Source organism: Octopus bimaculoides, chromosome 5, assembly GCF_001194135.2.
Source record: "Octopus bimaculoides isolate UCB-OBI-ISO-001 chromosome 5, ASM119413v2, whole genome shotgun sequence".
NCBI lineage: Eukaryota > Metazoa > Mollusca > Cephalopoda > Octopoda > Octopodidae > Octopus > Octopus bimaculoides.
Genome location: NC_068985.1, coordinates 64,859,485 through 64,866,390, shown reverse-complemented (window position 1 = coordinate 64,866,390; position 6,906 = coordinate 64,859,485).

Here is a 6,906-nt window from a genome sequence, read left to right as displayed (position 1 = left end):
TATATATATATATATATATGTATGCATGCATGTGTGTACATTTGTATGTATGTATTCTGCATATTCATGTTTGCATGTGTGTGTGTGTGTGTGTGTGTGTGTGTGTGTGTGTGTATGTACCTCTGTCTCCTTGTGTGTGCTTGTCTGCTCATATTACCTATGTATCTATTTGTATGTCTATCTGTTTACATTGATATCCATTTACCTACATATATATGTATATATATATATAAGTATATAAGGATAAATTAAATATGGAGATATTCTATTGACAATCCAATAATTTATTTATATTACAATATTACATTAAATACTATGAATATAATATATAACATAACATAATATTATATAAATAATTATAAAAACCATAAAAGGCCAACAAATTGTTTCGACTTATATATATATTTTCTGATATACATAATCACAGTTCCATTATATAGTCACTACAGGGTCTTTAGTTCAGAAAAGACAAAATTCTGTGTGAAAGGACGGCTGGATTCATCATCATCATCATCATTGTTTAACATCTATTTTCTATACTGGCATGGGTTGGACAGTTTGACTGGGGACTGGCAAGCCAGGAGGCTATACCAGGCGCCAATCTGATATGGTAAAGTTTCTACAGTTGGATGCCCTTCCTAATGGCAACCACTCCAAGAGTGTAGTGGGTGCTTTTTACATGCCACCAGCAAGGGAGCCAATCAGGTGGCACTGGCAAAGACCCACACATGAATGGTGCTTATTGCATGCCACCAGCATGAGAGCCAGTCAAGCAGCACTGGCATCGGCCACAACAACAATATCCATTTGATTGCGATTTGATTTGATTTTGATTTTACTTGACTCAATAGGTTTCTTTAAGCACTGTGTATTACCTGACAATTCAATGTACTTTTTAAATGGACTGGTTATGTGACACTGGTATAGGCTATGGCTGTGATCTCACTTTACTTGCAGGGCCTTCTCAATCACAGCATATCTCCAGAGGTCTCAGTCTTTTGTCATTGCCTGTGAGGCCCAATGCTCGAAGGTCATGCTTCACCACCTCATCCTATGTCTTCCTGGGTCTCCTTCTTCCACGTGTTCCTTCCACTGTTTAGGGAGTGACACTTCTTTACACAGCTCTCCTCATCCATATGCAGTACATGACCATACCAGCGCAGTTGCCTCTCTTGCACACCACATCAGATACTTCTTATGTCCAACATTTCTCTCAGGGCACTTACACTCTGTTGTGTGTGCACACTGACATTACACATCCGGCAAATCATACTAGCTTCATTTCTTTTAAGCCTACGCATGTCTTCAGCAGTCATAGCCCATATTTCACTGCTGTGTAGCATGGCAGTTCATACACATGCATCATACAATTTACCTCTCACTCTGAGCAAGAAGCCCTTTGTCACCAGTAGAGGTACGAGCTTTCTGAACCTTGCCAAGGCTATTCTTATTCTAGTGGCAACGCTCTCCGAGCATCCACCCCTACTACAGACTTGGTCACCTAGGTAGCGGAAGCTATCAACTACTTCTAGTTTCTCCCCCAGACATGTGATGGAACCTGTTTTCTGAGCATCTTTGGTGTTTATTGCCCGTGTGCATCTGCCACACACAAAAGCTATCATCCCAGTTAACCTTCCTTTGATGTTGCTGCACCTCTTATGTGTCCATAGCTTACACTGGGTACATCTTATGGAGTTTCTACCTGCACCTTTTCTACAGATCAAGCAGGGCCATCTACCTGAAGGGGTTTGTGATTTGTTTGCCTTCCTACTTACTAGGACTTTGGTTTTTGCAACATGGACTCTAAGGCCTTTTGATTCTAAACCTTACTTCACACCTGAAATTTCTTCTCTAGTTCTGGTAGTGATTCCACTATGAGAGCAAGGTCATCAGCATAGAGGAGTGCTCAGGGGCAACCTGTCTTGAATTCCTATGTTATTTCCTGGAGGACCATTATCCAGGCAGACACATTTCTCTCTTGCAACATCACAATTTTCTCTCACACACTGTCTTGCAATCCGAAATACTTCAGTTCTTTGGTCCTCACATTGCTGATGCAAGCTTCTTCTTTTCCGCTTCTCCCTTGGCTATGTATACCTGTCGCCCAGCCTCCCTTCTGGCTAGCTGGTACAGTTCCCTGCTACCCCAACAGGTTTTCCAGGCCTGTTTCTTTGCTTTAATGTCCTTGTCTACAGTATTATTCCACCACCATGTTACTCTAGGTCTGGAAGGGACTTTGCACCAGCTACAGATTTGGTCTTTGGCACTCCCATAGGAATTTCCAGTTACCCTCTATATCCGAAGTTTGTAGCTCCTCCTCCCTCTCACCAATGTTCTCAACGAGGATGTCCCTAAATCTCTGACCATGTGAAGGGTTCTTAAGCTTCTAAATAATTCTTTTCTGGATTGGTTTGCTTCTTGGCATCCTTCTGGCCTTGAGTCTAAAGTCACTAATAACTAGCCTATGCTGTGGGGTACATTCTTCACCAGGGAAGGTCTCTGTATTTAAGAGCAACCTTGCACCCCGCTGTCTGGTGAGGATGAAATCAATCTGGTTAGCAGAATCGCTTGATTGATAGGTTATCAGGTGGCTGTCTGGCTTCCTGAAGTTAGTGTTGCAAATGAATAGGTTGCATGCATCACAGAACTCCAGTAGCCTAGTTCCTTCTTCGTTTCAGGAACCAATTCCATGGCCCCCGTGAACACCATGGAAGATGCCGGATTGCTGTCCGATATGTCCATTAAAATCTCCAGCTGCAAAGAGGAAGTCATTGCCACTCATATTTGAGGTAGCCTGTAGATGGGTATCATAAAAGTGGTCCTTCTGACCGTTTGGTAGGCCAGCTTGTGGGGCGTAGGCAGAGATAATTGTAGCTATATTATTCTGCAGGACTAGCCTGAGCTTAAGCACTCTATCGCATACCTTGACTACCTCTATTACCTTATCCATCCATTTCTCTGCAAGGAGTATGCCTACACTCCCTACTCCATCACTGTTACCTTCCCAGAAGATTTTATACTTATGTGCCTGTGAGGACCCTGGCTGAAGCTCCTCTCCACCTTACCTCTTGTATGCAGCACATATTAACACGTCTCCAGTCAAGCATCTCTACAATCTCACTAGACCTACCTTTCAGTGTGCCTACATTGACAGTGCCAACTCTAAAAACTAGGAAAGGAATGTGGGAGGAGGCATGGGGAGGGGAGATGTTATTCAGTGCCTGAAGAAGAAGGTTTTCATTTTCTCGCTTTTGACCTGTTATCATTCAAACATTCAAGCATGTTAAGATTGTTGCTCCTACTGGGGGTAGGAGTGGGTGTTAGCAGCATTGTAAGTATAAACATTATGGACATCGTAAAATCGTAAATTTAAGCATTACTGGTGTTATAAATAAATAAATAAATAAAGATAGATAAGGAGAATATAAATATCAATATGTCAATGTTAGATTAAGTAGGTGGGCAGCTAGACTAGTTGCATTTGTCACAGGTGAGAGAGAGGGGGAGAGGAAAATTGTAGGTATGATAGGAGATACCTCCAGTAAAGGAGGAGGTTTCTGGTGAGAGAAGAGAGGAAAAAGCATGCCTCCTCACACACACGTACAGAAACACACGCAAGAGCAAGCACACACATACACGCGGACACACACACACACACACACACACAAGACAAGCATGCACACAGACAAGAACAAGCATGCATGCACACACACACACAGAGGAATAAGCATGCATGTACAGCCCATTAGCTCTCTCTTTCCAGTTCGATACATTCATGGAAATTACTGAGTAATTTGTTGACAAATTTTGAGTTAAAATGAAAGATAGCCAATTAAGTAGGTGTGCAGCTAAACTAGTTGCATTTGTATCAGGGGTGAGAGAGGGAGAGGGAGATGCAGTATGATAGAGGATACCACAAGTAAGGGAGGGGGTTTCCAGTGAGAGAAGAGAGATACCTGGTATTGGTGGTAGGGCTGGGATGGGCGGGCACACCACGAACAAGCAAGGGTTAATTTAGAGAGATGGTACAAAAATATGTAGCCAACTTGAGAACACAGGAGTGAAGGAAAGATTTCATTTAGAAAATTACATGAAGAATTAAGGAGAAATGAAGGCTGAGAGAGAGAGAGAGAGAGAGAGAGATAAGGAAATTATATAATGAAGAGTCAATTTAAATAATTAGCATACAGAAGTAGAATATTAGTAAATAGTACACATTAAAAGTATTAATAGCGAATGAATGAGTGAAAAGATTGAAAAATGAGAGAATATCTTAGCTTAGCAATGCATAACTGGGTGTTGGAGAACCAGCTATGTTGGAATGAGTTGTGTAAAAAACAGGGAGGGAGCATGTGTGTCAGGTATTTTATAGATATGCTACAGTCGGAAGTGGACATTACGGAAGGGTGCCTTCTCCCTGGGCTGAAGACAAAAGCAGTAACAGCAGCAGAGAATGGCACAAGAAGCCATAGTGAGTGGGAAGGAATAAGAGAATAGTACGAAAAGTATTTAGCCAACATGAAACATGGAGGGAGCAAGCTACAGCAATGGAAATCAAATTTACTAATTGTTTAGGGGCAACCAGATTTGAAGTTACTCAAATAATGATTTTATTCACACACCATGGAAGGGAGAATTTAATAAATCAACAGAAATCATCAATACAAACCAAACAAGCAACAAGCACAGTTCCAAATGAACTAATCTATATTATTATTTCAATTGGCCACCACTGCTCAAGATGTTGAAAAATTTTCTAGCACACATGTTGAAAGTAAGGGTTAACAGGTATTACTTACTGTGCTGTCTTTATCAGAGGAGTTGACAAAAATTTCAATATCACTGAAGGATTATTAGATTTACTACATAAGAAGAGAACAGTGATGAGGTAAGATATATAGTATATAGATGTATAGTATAGAAGACAAATTGAAGTTCATGTGGGGCAACTTACTGAAGGTTACAGACTTATGGTTGGTGTAAAGTTCTAGCTACGTCAAGAGTGATGTGATGGTGGAACAGAGAAGTTGACAGAACTATAGAAACAAAGAGACCTGGAAAGACTGGGAAAATGGTGGCAACAGGTAGCTACAAAGGAAGTTAATGATAGGTTTACATAGAGAAGCAGAAAATAGGTGATTCTCATGCTGTAAAGCATGAGAATCAGAGGCATTGAGGTGTCCTGGATTGCAAGACTACATCAGAGAGAGTCAAGATGTTGGTAAGAAGAGTGTACAGATGGATAATGGTATACTTACGCAAGGTAATTTTGAAAAGAAAGAGGCATGGAAGTGCAGCAATGAAAGATGCTTGGAAGAAAGATCTTTGCAAAGTGGATCCAAGAGAGGGACCAGCCATTCAAGTTGACAACTATATGAAAAAGCAATCAAAGCTACAGAGGCAGAGAAAGCCCTTGGTCCATCAGGAGCTAACATTGAAATGCTTAAAATAACTAGTAGAGTAGGAAATGGCCTAGTCACTCATATAGTTAATCAGGTAGTACCAGAAGGTATTACACCCAATGATACCTGATGTAGAAGCATTATAGTCTGCTGTTACAAGGGTAAAGGAGACACTTTAGATAGAATTACAGTATCATTGAATTGCTGAACCAGATCATGAAAGTTATAGAGTTATAGCCCATCAACTTGATAAAATGCAGTTTGGTTTTGTGTGAAGAAGTATTACTGATGTTCTTTTCTGAGTAAAACAATGCATAAGTATTTAGCTAAAAGTAAACCATTGTACTTGGTATCTGTCAACCTGGCGAAAGCCTTCAGCAGGAACTCTTGTTCTGTGATCTGGTGGTCTGAGGAAGCTACCAGGAGATAAATGGCTTGTGAGAGCCATACAAGCCATGTACAGGAGTGCTGTCAGTTAGGTGAAAGTCAACTACAAGTACAGTAATGACTTTAGAGTACAAGCAAGAGTTTACCAGGGCTTGGTACTCAGTCCCCACCTATTTTTCAGTATCTGGCAAGTTTGTCTAAAACAATTCGTCTAAAATACAATTGATCTAAATGCAATTTGTCTAAAACAGTATTAATCTGAAACAATTTGTCTAAAAAATAAAAATTGTTTCTATTTTGATGAATTTGTGGAAAGGAACAGTTGTTTACTCATTTATACTCAATAAAGTATAAATAGTTGTTTGCGATAATATAGAATAAAACTAGTTGTTTACTATTACATGGAATAAAAATAGTTGTTTACTAAAAAAACTAGTTGTTCTCTAGGAAAAATTTCTTATTTGGAATTATTCATAGTGAAAAGATCCATAACTGAAGATGTCTGCTGAATTTACTGAATCAAAAAAAGGTCGTAAGAAGTTGGTTGATAATGGACATGCATACTATAAGAATGGTGAAAATGGTGAATGTGTTTATTGGAAGTGCAAAAAATATCCCCCACCAAAAAATGCCATGCTCACATAATTACTGCAAAGGATGAAATTGTGAAATCTTCCAATGTCCACAATCATATATTGGATGCTACTGAAATTGCAGCAAAAGAAGCCATTTCAAAAATACGTCAACTGGCTAAGTCAACACAAGATGCAAACCATTCAGTTGTATCTAATGTTCTTGATGATTGTGATCAACCTGTTGCCTTCAAACTACCAAACGTGCAAAGTATTAAAAGAACAATAAGATCTATAAGGTAACAAACCCTTACTGGATCAGCCCGACCATCAACTTGAAGTGAAATAATTTTCCCACCTGAACTTACTAAATCTTTTAAAGGTGATCAATTTCTGATTTATCACTCAGGACCAGTTGAAAAGCATATTGTGATATTTGGGACAAGATGCAATTTACAGTGTTTATCACTAAGTAGTCACTGTTATGTACTTGACACATTTAAAACAGTCCCTTTGTTATTTCACCAGTTATTTCCATGCCCTAC